The sequence below is a fragment of the Hydra vulgaris genome, chromosome 07, assembly GCF_038396675.1.
Source record: "Hydra vulgaris chromosome 07, alternate assembly HydraT2T_AEP".
Lineage (NCBI taxonomy): Eukaryota > Metazoa > Cnidaria > Hydrozoa > Anthoathecata > Hydridae > Hydra > Hydra vulgaris.
Genome location: NC_088926.1, coordinates 4360210 through 4372500, shown reverse-complemented (window position 1 = coordinate 4372500; position 12291 = coordinate 4360210). Strand labels below are relative to the sequence as shown.

Genomic DNA, 12291 nt, shown 5'->3' with positions numbered 1-12291 from the left:
TTATCTTCATCAGTAATTATTTTTTTCAGTAAAGTAGTGTTTTATGTAGGGTTGCCAGACAGCCGGCTTTTACTAAGAAGAACACAGCAAAAAAAATTATTTTCACAGGTTTGGCACTGTATTCTCCTCCATAAAAGCTGGACATCTGGTAACCCTAGTTTTATGAAGTATTTTTTTTATTTGAACAGCAAAATATTTTATGTATACCTTTTTGATATATTTTCAGGTTAATTTGAGTATTGAATAACCTTTACAAATAATTCATTTAATAAGTCATTTAAAAAACAATACAAAACTAGTTAATAATTTCAAGTATGTAACAAAGTTAAGCAAATAAATCATCAATATCCTTTCGTCATAAAGCCATGACACAATTTTTGGCTAAGCAGCTTTGTTAGTAAAGATTTATGTCTGGCTTCAAATACATACACAGTATTAGATTTAAAATTAATTTTACACACCCCCTTACACTTTGGGAATAAGAGGTTAGGTTTTGAATATTTGGCTTTATTGTACTTTCAATAAAAGTGTAAATAAATTCATCAGAAAACACTTTTGTAGTCAGTGGGTCTATTTCCAAATAAGTAAGAGCAATGTCAATCAAAGATATCTACCTCGTAGCACTCCAATTCACTTGAGGGATCTTTTTTCTATTCCATAACTACTTTTATTTCTGAAAATAAAAATATTGCTATTTACAAAAAAATTTAGTGTAATACTTATAAAAATTTATTGCATAACAAACAATATAGTCCTATAATGATAATATAAAAAAATTTTTTTCTTTTTAGAATTCTTTTTACATTTCAAACTCAATAAGATTTCATTATGATGAAGACTGCAATCTAATGTGTGAAGTTTCCTTCCTATCACCTCTTATAGATTAAACCAATCCACTCCTCCAAACAGTTTTTGATGCTATATTATCTAAAAGAATAGACAAATGCTCTTTAAACTGTCATATTTTTCAAGCACGCTAAACAACAACTGATATTGTACTGAGTGCCATCCTCATGTATAAAGTTAAGGTGATGTTCTGCAGTAACACATTTTGTTATGAAATTTCTGCCAACAGACATGTTTTTGTATGAGTATATCTTTGTATTTTTTATCTATCTTTCCATTTATACCAATGCAAAATAAGTGCCACTTCTCTTCTGAATTTGCATTAGCTGAAAATACTTTTACTTTTACTGAAAATATTTTTACAGCTCTATCTAATTTACACTTATTGTTACTCCTGGTAACAATAGATATTTGATACCATGAAGCAAAGCATTTCCAAGAGCTGCAGCAAGACTTGAACATCCACCTCTGACCAGCTCCATAGCATATCTAGGAAACTTTTGAATGCTATAATCTATTTTTTTTTTTTTTGTTATTTACCTCCTGAAGGCTGAGAAGGCCACTACAGACGAGGAGGCTACTTGTGGTTATAATTAATTTGGTTATAATTAATTAATGTAATTGTGGTTATAACCCTCTCTCAACTCTATAACTCTGAAACTTGAACTTTGATGAACAAGGCCACTGCGTGGAGAAACAAGTTGAGCGCATAAATACTAGGAACGTAGTGGGAATCGAACTTGGAACCTCTCGCTTATGAAGCAAGCGCTCTACTACTACAAAAAAGTATATATATATATATATATATATATATATATATATATATATATATATATATATATATATATATATATATATATATATATATATATATGTATATATATATGTATATATATATAAAGATATACTTTTTGAATTTAAATTAATTTCAAACTCATTTTAAACTTTTCTTTAATATTCTTTTTAATTTAAGGACCACGATAAATCGCAACCACGCATAATGAACAAGCATGTTAATATAGTAAATATTTATATATATGTATTATAGTAAATTAACTTATTATTAATTATACTATTGTTAATAAATTTTTTTATATAATTTAACTTTTTTTATATCATCTTCTGTAACCTCATAAACTACTATAACATTTAATCCTTAAAATCTGGTATAAATTCAGAAAAAAACAAGACTTTTTAATGAAAAAGCTTTAATCAAATTAGTACAAGTTTATTTGTTTATTTCAACTATCAAGTACTATTTTATTTCACAGCAGTGACATAAGCTAAGAGTCAGAGAAACAAAAGCAAGACAAATGCCCACAAACTGGAACTAGTTTTAGAACTATAGAGAATTAAGATTAGTATGAAGTCTTCTATTATAGCATTTAATGATGGAAGCACATCAGTTGAAAAAGTTAAAAATTAAATCTTTAAAAAATGTATGTAACTATAAAATATGTCAAGAATGAAAGGTGTTGTGTTTTTTTTAAATAAATTAACACAAAGGTATATATTCAAAAATAACTATGACAAATAGATTAATTTAATTGTTCGTCGGTCTACTATAGCTGGGTCTCAATAGATTCCCACCTCATAGAACTTTTAAACTTTTATTGTAGAATAATAATAACAAAATATATTTAATAATAAACTTTTAAAAAACTAAATAAACTATTCTAATAAACTTTTTAAAATTATTTATTTTATTTTCCTGTTGCAAATGTATCCATTATCAAAAACTACAATTAAATTATAGATAATAATTATTTTGAAACTGGTTTTGTCAAAGCTTAAAATAAAAATATTACTTTTTTAAATTGCAACTAATCTAACAAAAAAATCTTATAATGCATTGTCAAAATGGAAAATATAAATGCTTAATGAAATTAGTCAGCACTTTTAGAAATAAAATTAATAAGAACAATTTAAGAAATAATACTAATGTGTATTAACATATATAAATATAAGCATTCAATCATATTTAAAATAATATTAAACTGCCAAATTATAAACAAAATATTGAAAATTTAAATAAATAATTACATGTGTGTGTGTGTGTGTGTGTGTGTGTGTGTGTGTGTGTGTGTGTGTGTGTGTGTGTGTGTACATATATATATATATATATATATATATATATATATATATATATATATATATATATATATATATATATATATATATATATATATATATATATATATATCGAACACTGTATCTTTATCCAATTAGTATGCTGTAAATTAAATCTTTCAAAAATGTAATATGTAACTATCTAGTATATATATATATATATTTATATACAAGATAGATATATATACAAGATATATATATATATATCTTGTATATATATATATATATATATATATATATATATATCTTGTATATATATATATACATATATATATATATATATATATTATATATATATATCTTGTATATATATCTATTTTGCATATGTATATATATATATATATCTTGTAATTTTTATAATATATATATATATATATATATATATATATGTATATGTATATGTATATATATATATATATATATATATATATATATATATATATATATATATATATATATATATATCTATATCTATATCTATATATATATATATATATATATATATATATATATATATATATATATATATATATATATATATATATATATATATATATATATATATATATATATATATATATATATATATATATATATATATATATATATATATATATATATATATATATATATATATGAGGTGGTAAGAGTCAAAGTGGTATACCTCACTTCACTACAACTTTTCAGGGCAGAGCGTTTTATCTCATCAAGTGCAAAAAAATTAGGTTTAAATCATGTTAGAGATTTATAGTATATACAAGATATATATATATATATCTTGTATATATATATATATATATATATATATATATATATATATATATATATATATATATATCTTGTATATATATCTATTTTGCTTATATATATATATCTTGTATATATATATATATATATATATATATATATATATATATATATATACATATCTTGTAATTTTTATAATATATATATATATATATATATATATATATATATATATATATATATATATATATATATATATATATATATATATATATATATGTATTGTAAAAATTTTTCAAATAAATATATATATATATATATATTGTAAAATTTTTTTAATAAATATATATATACATATCTTGTAAAAAATTTTTATATTAATATCTGAAAATTTTTTAAAATATATAAAAAAAATTGAATTGAGAGAAGTATATTTATTGATGTTCATAAAGGAATTCAACTCTCACACAAGATAACGTAATTTTACATTGTTTACAGTCATTTAGATGTATTGCATAAATGGTAAAAAAAATTACCCAATTGTTCTATCAATTTTTCTTTAAAACATAAACATATAAAACAACTAAAAAACTGCGACGTAAATGTTTGGAAAATTAAATAATTAGCACAACAATAACTTGCTTAAAAAAAATGTAAATCAGAAAATAAAAACAAAGCAAAATCGTGAAATATTCGGACTTATTTGTACATATCAATAAATAATTGCGGGTTTTAAAATAGTGGGACACTTCGCCTTTTTTTTTTTTTTCTCTATTTTTTTTTATTTATTTATTTATTTTTTTGTTGCACCTTTCCTAAAACATAGAGTTATGTCTTTTGAGCATAATTTCTTGTCAAACAGCACTCTTTTAAGTGAGATTAGCAGCATGTTTCTACTACTAAATACTTTTATGATACGCACTAACGAGCAGGGAAAAGACAAGTTCTAAGAAGAAATTAATAAACCGCGTTTGGTACAATATTTATAGAACATAAGTAATGCTCATAAAAACTAGTTGCGATCCTAGGTATCGTAATATTGATAATTAAAATAGTCAAATAAATTGCTAATTAGCGTTTCTTGCAGAATACTATCAAAAAGAGTAGTCAAACTAATATACGTAAAAAAAAATTTATAAGTAACAACTCAGCAAACAAGTTCATCTATCGGTTTATTGTTCTGAGCTTATGATCTTTCGATCTTTGATTGCCAAAATAATCTTTAACCTTTGTAACAAGTTTTATTTTTAGCTGTAATGTATAGAACAAAACACTTTATTGTAAACACTGCATTAAAGTAATTTTAAATAATTGATGAAGTTAGTTTATAAGATATTTTATAGCATTTTCACAGTTTTTTATACTTTTTGATTCTCATACTAACATAGGATAAAAAGAAAATTTGTTTTCTTTTAAGCTTTTTTGTTCATGACTGACAATTTAATTGTGTAAAATAAATGGTAAATCAAAACTGTTTCGATCTGTCAAATTTTTAATTAATTAAGAAACTGTTATATAATTCCCAAAAAATTATGACAAAACAAGCTAAATTATTCACGCGTGCAATAATATATTCTGTATGACAGCCCAAATATAGTTATGATTTAAGTTGGTTTTGTTTTGCAAGTGAGCGTGAGCACCGCTGCTCGATGAGCAGATTGCATAAGTTCACTCTTGCTAAGAATTAAATAAATAATAATAAAAGAATTAAAAAAATACAATTAATTTACAAAAATAACATTTAATGAACAATTATTTTTTTCGTTATTTAATTCTTAATTAATTGTTATATTTATATTTTATATTTACTTATAATTCAATAAAAGAGCTCTTTTTTCAACTTCAAAAATATTTTTTCTTGAGACTATAACTGAGATTAACTTAAGTGAAAGTTTGACTGTTATAACCGGTGCTATGGACAGCTATAACCGGTGCCATTGCATTAGCCGGTATTTTGGTTAAATTTGTTTGTGTCAGTTTTAATGCTAAATTGCTAAAAGGAAAACTTGCATATGGTTGTCTTATTTTAATTTTATTTTATTTAAACAAAGTTGTAGATTTTGAAGAGAATTTGAAGAACTAAGAATTTAACTGAAAATTTGCCCTTTTTTTGCCAAATAAATGTACTCTGTCAAACAAATACTTTAATTTTGAAAATTTTAATAGTTTGGTTATTTTTTCATTAATTTTCGTTAATTTTGTTAATTTAATAAAAAAAAATTTAATTGTTTAAAAAAAGTTAAAATATATTAATTGGTCTAGGGTCTATTTCATCCTATGGTTTTCTTAATTTAAAATTCTTTGTTATTTGCTTTTTTCTTTCACTTAAGGTGGCACACAACTGAAAATAAGTAAGTTTTTTTTAAAAAATCAATTTTTTGTTTTTTTGGTATTTTGATTCTATAATCATTCCTTCAAAATATACAAAAACAATTAATCTTAAAAATGATATAAAAGTTGATTTAATAGCATTTTAGTAGTTGACGGTTAAAATTAAATTCCCTAACAACGCCTTAGCAACCATCCAACATTTGAGTTTTTATGAATTCAAAATAGTAAAATACAATCACTAACCATGATTTAATAAAATAAAAGACACAAATGGTAGTTACATCCTTGGTGGATTTTGATATTTATTATGTTATTATTATATATTTTTTTCTTATTTTTGCTTTTTTGGCAATATGTATTTTTTTAAACTTTGAAACAAATTTTCTCACTAACGAAACTTTATTACATAATAAAATTTTCAGAATTTGTTTATTATAATATAATACTTAGTTTAACCCTCAGAATTTTAACAAAAATCTATAAAAAAAAATGAAATATTGACGTTTAAAGTGCTGGCTTTATTGATGTTTCATATATATATTAGGTGATTTTGTTAAAAATGCTATATTTTGTAAAATAATTTTAATCACAAAAAATGCCACGGTCAAGCAGGGTAAAATATGCCTAGGAAACTATGTTTAAAATATTAGTTCGAGTTGCTGAGACAAAATCAAGTTATTAGGTTTTGAAGATTTACTAAAAACACGTGTTTTACAACACATTTTTGGCCATTATGAATAGTAAAATTAAAAAAACAAAAAAACTGTTTTTTATTTTATTTTAATATAAATTTATTCTCATAAAAAAAAAAAAAAAAAAATCATAACTTTGGTTATTTAAAAAAAACTTGTTTTCAGTTGTGTGCCACCTTAATTGAAGTTTGATTGAATTGAAGACAAAAATACTTTTATTTAATCATTTCTCATTTAATCATTATTATATTAAAAATGTCTTTTATTTATTCTAAATTCGATCAAATGAATAACAAAAAGCAAAAATTTCAAAACTCAAAGTTCCATTATTGAACTGTAAATTTTGAACATTTTAAACAAGCGAAAATTTTATAAAAGCAAAAATTATATTATTTTATACGAAAAAATTTTTGTACATTTGTTAAAAGCGATATTATTTTAATATTAGGTTTTAAGCAAAAATTTAAAACGTTTTTGTACATTTGACAAATTTATAACTTGAGTTTAGAATATATTTTATTAAATTAAAAATTTAGGTTTTTTTATAAAAAAAGTGTTTCTCACTGATAAACTTTGATTATTGTGTTTATTTTCTAAATGTTCTTTACTATAATATAAAAAAAAGCATATTTGTATTATAAGAGAGTTTATGACATATCTTTTAAATATTAGTTTCCTTTTGTATGCAAAATGCCAGAAACTAGTTTTGTTATTTGAGATTTTGAAAAAGAACCAACTAATAAAGATGGTGAAGTACTTCACCATCTTTATTATTAGTTGCCCATGCAATTTGCGAGAAGTCTACAAACTTACTGAGGGTTCAACATCCAGTATAAGATACTCAGAGATGGACTAGCCCACTGGGACACCGGGAAATTTCCCGGTAGGTCGGGCATCTTTTGTGGCTGTGACTGCCGGCTTCCGCCTGTTACTGTACTTAGTAAAAAAAGTATTTTACCACTTGAAATTCCCTCATATCTTATTAATAATAAACATAAGACATTATGACAGTATAATTTAATGACGTGTCACGAATACCATAAAACTGGTAGATTAAGATATTAAAAGAAGAAACCACTAAAACGTCAACAAAGCATATTTTTGAAAATACGTCTTGTTTTTAAAATTATATTTTTTTGCGGATATATTCTCGGCTCTCACGATGCTATTTGTGCATTTTTAAATTTAAGCATATTGTTATCCGGTTTACTGTTATGTACAGGGTCGGTGCAAGGGCTATGCGAATTATGCGGTCGCATAGGGCGCCGGCTTTTCTGGGGCGTCGCGCTGGCGTAACTAACGTTTTTTTTTGTGTTTTTTTTTGAAGTTTTAATTTAGATTGAAAAAGTAAAAGTTAAAAATAATATTTAGCGTCTTTAATGCGTACAAGTAGTGAGTTGTTTACATATTAGAGGCGCCAAAGTTGATATGCTAGACTATTGATTTTGTAAATATTTGCTCAGCACTTCAATGAAAAAAATGATTAAATCAAAAAGTAGTAGTTAGATGATTGTTTGAAAGAATAAGTTTGTTAGTTTATTGTTTATTTAAATCGTGTTTTTGCGTGTTAAATGTTTATTGTAACTCTATATTTACATATTAGGGGTGCCAAAGTTTATATTTTAAACTATTGATTTTGTAAGTATTTGCTCAGCACTTAAATGAAAAAACAATTACAGCTAAAAGTAATCGTTTGTTAAATATTTGAAAAAATAAGTGAGTGAGTTATTAAAGCGGAAAAAAAGAAACCTTCGGGTTTTATTTTGTAGAAAACGCAAATCAGATTTGGAGAGAGAAGACAAAAAACAAGCAAAGGCATTGAGTAAATTTTCTCTATATTAGAAAAACAAGATGTAAACGATAATCAGCATCAATTTCAGGTAAGAAATAATACAAGAGTGCATTTATTATTATCAAGTTAGTTAATAAATACAATAATAATAATTTAGAGAGATAATAGACCGTTATTTAAGCCTTAATAACTATTGTGTGCTATTTTCACAACACTTTTTTTATTGATGTTGGGTGTTGGGTGTACTTTCAACCATATTTATAAGTCATAACAAAAAAAAAAAAAAAAATAACTTGTACTCTAAGAGCAGAAGATGTCAGAAGAAAATCCACAGTCTCAAGTTTTAAAAAGACATTTCTGTAGAAGCAGTTGAGTCTTTTTCTCTAAGAGAACGCTTACATTACCAACCAAGTACGAGTACGTCAAGTTCACCATCTTCATTTAAGGTTTGTGCTTGATTTTGAATTTGTTAGTTTATATGCATATGAAAAAAAAATCATATACAGATACAGTCAAAGGCCTTCGAAAGTACCAAGTCTTGTTTTAAAATCGAAATCTATTTTGAATTTAGTTAAAAAAATCTGCGGCAAATTTTAAATATTTTTAAAAATATAAATAAATAATGCCAAGGTATTTTTTTTTTTTTTTTTTTCCATTTATTTATGTTTATTGCTTAAACAAGCATAAATTGTATAAGATTACAAAGAATTTAAGCGGACTTTTCCACCACGTTAGTCTTTATTTATTTAAAAACTTTATTTTTAGTTAAATGTTTACAATAGTTTTATTTAAACTCTTCACACAAATAAGTGAGTTAAAAAAAACCAAATCAAAATACGGTTGTATATTTGTATGCATATAAATATATATTACAATTCTGGAAATTAGTAAACAAAATAAAATAAATGATAATAAATACGGCAAATTAATATTTTTTGGTGTAAAAATAAAAAACAAAAATACAAAAATAAAAGATAAAATATAAAAAAATACTTTTGACAAATTTTACAAACAAAAGATTTCTATCCCATTTTAAAAAAGTGAAAAAAGTAGGGTTATGTAAGTTGGAAAAATCACTTAAAAACTTTTGTAATAATCATCCTTTATCCACTATTAAAAATGAACTTTAAAAATATTATTGTTTTTGTATAAAACCTCATTTAGTAAAATAATCATCGTTATTGTTTCAGAACTCTGGTGCCGAGGAAAATGCGGTCACTTCGTCACTATCATGGGACTCGCTTGAAGACTGCTGAATGTGGCCAGCCAGAATCACAGATGAAATTCGTCAAGTGCTTGTTGTAAAAGGACCCGTGCAGGTTAAAAAAATTAACTTTCCTATTGACTGTTGCTCAGGCAGACGGTTCACAGTTGTCAATTACAAAACTAAGTTGCCAAACGGAGAAGACATTGACAGGGATTGGCTAGTGTATTCAATATCTAAAAATTAAGTATTTTGTTTTTTTTGCATGCTATTTAGTACTGATGACATATATCTTTCTGGAACAGAGGGTACTCTGATTGGCAAAACATGTCATGTCATGTACACATGAAAGGTCGACCTCCCACGGAAATGCGACCATTTCTTATCGAGAACTTGCCACGAGATTGCAATTAGGCAACACTATAGATTCCCAACATCAACGTATGATTCAAGCTGAAACTGACCATTGGTATGCAGTTTTAAAACGACTTGTTTGTATTGTGCAATTTCTTGGCACTCAAGGATTAGCTTTTCGTGGAACAAGTGAAACAGTTTTCAAAGAAAACAATGGAAACTTTTTAAAACTTGTTGAACACATTTCAAAATTTGACATTGTCCTTTCTGAACATCTTTGTCGGATAACTGCCAAAGAAACTCACGTGCATTATTTAAGTAAACAAATTCAAAATGAGTTTATTGTTCTTCTTTCCTGTAAAGTTACAGAGCATATCGTGCGTGAACTGAAAAAAGCACTCCTGACTTAAGTCGTAAAGAACAAATGACTATTGTAGTTCGGTTTGTCTATGCAGTTCCAGGTGAAGAAGTAAACGTAAGAAAACATTTTCTTGGATTTGTTCAGGTCTCAGATATATCTGGGCAGGGGTTGGCAGCTTGCTTGTTAGACGAGCTTTCAAAAAAAGGAATATCTTTACAAAATATGCGTGGCCAAAATTATGATAATGGATCAAATATGAAGGAAAAAATGTAGGAGTACAAAAAAGGATCCTTGACCTTAACCTACGAGCTTTTTTTGTTCCTTGTGGAAGTCATTCATTAAACCTTATTGTCAATGATGCAGCACTTTCCTGCACTTTAGCTGTTAACTTTTTCAACAATATACAGGAACTTTATAGCTTTTTTTCTGGATCAAACCATAGATGGAAAAAATATTAGATAAGCAAAACACTTCAGATGAAAACTGTTGATTTGCAGAGCGCTTTGAAACTAATTGAAAGTGTTAAGTATTTTTTGGAGAACTTGAGATCAGAAAATGAACTGAATAACGTTATTACAGATGCAAAGGAACTAGCCGAAAAACTGGATATCGATCCAAATTTCTCTGACGAAGTAGTGGTTAGGCCAAGAAAGATCAAAAGGCAATTTTCCTATGAAAGCAAAGATGAACCTGTGAAGTCGGCAAAAAAGTCTTTCAAAGTAAATTTCTTTTTTGTAGTTTTAGACACTGCAATTAATTCATTGTCAGAAAGATTTGAACTGATGGAAAATCACAGCAAACATTTCGAATTCCTCTATAACTTGAAAAAATAGACAAATGTGAAACATATGCAATTAAAGAAAAGTGAAAAAACCTGCAATCCATTTTGACAGCTGATAGCAAGAGTGACATCAATGGGAATGAACTGTTTTGTGAAATTGTAATTTTAGCTCCAATGTTGCCAAACGATAGCTGCGATAAAACGACACTGTCTTATATTACAAAAAAACGCTTGATTCACATCTTTCCCAATGTGTATGTAGCACTGAGAATTTTGCTTACCCTCCCTGTATCAGTGGTCAGTGGAGAAAGAAGTTTTTCTAAATTAAAAATTATCAAAAATTACCTTTGATCGACTCTTTCTCAGGACCGCCTTAGTGGGATGGCCACATTAGCAATAGAACACCAGGTTCTGAGTACAATTGAAACCGATTCATTTCTTAAAGATTTTGCTAAAGTTAAGGCAAGAAAAGTTTGTTTCTAAAAGTTTCTAAAAGCATTGTGTTTGTTAAAGGCTTTACAACTTTTTAAAATTATTATTCAATACAATGTTAGATTTGCTGTTTACATTGTCTATAAAAGTTATTTTACGATGTTTATTATTTTATGTCACTTTGTATTATTAATCTACCTAAAAAATATATTCCATTGGATAGTTTTATTCACAACATGTTTATTTATATATATTTTTTAATATATCTTTTTGTTAATTTCTTTGTTTAAAATTTAATTTTACGGCGCTTTCAATTATGTATTCAGTTTTTAAGTAATGTACGGTAAACATTTAGTAGAATATTATGTTTGTAATGTATTCTAGGGGTTTTAATAAGTATGCGCAATTTACCGAAAACACATTTTATGATAAGTTAATGATACGCATACCATTGTATTTTGATTTTTTTATTACAACTGTCGTGAAAAATTATTGGTTTATTTATATAACCTACCCTACTAAAATATATTTGATTGTTCATTTAATTTTTAAGAAACTATCACATACAAATATACTCATCTTATTATTTAAAAACTTAAAAAAATATTAAACCCTAAAAAT

At 25.3% G+C, this 12291-nt stretch overlaps 1 protein-coding gene and 1 long non-coding RNA gene across 5 annotated transcripts in view; one reads left to right on the top strand and one right to left on the bottom strand.

Moving 5' to 3' along the window:
- Window positions 1-725, bottom strand: part of LOC100210093 (uncharacterized) — an 18953-nt gene extending 18228 nt beyond the window's left edge. For 2 of the 4 annotated variants that reach the window (XM_065800837.1, XM_065800839.1), the window contains exon 1: window positions 615-725. The gene's annotated coding sequence lies outside the window, so the exon portion shown is untranslated. The remainder of the gene's footprint in view (window positions 1-614) is intronic. The other 2 variants (XM_065800841.1, XM_065800840.1) reach the window with 2 other exon arrangements.
- Window positions 726-8637: 7912 nt separating this feature from the next.
- On the top strand, window positions 8638-12046 carry LOC136082251 (uncharacterized). Its single transcript, XR_010639525.1, has 2 exons — window positions 8638-8984; window positions 9729-12046. It is a non-coding gene; the product is annotated as an uncharacterized LOC136082251 (long non-coding RNA).
- Window positions 12047-12291: the final 245 nt, after the last annotated feature.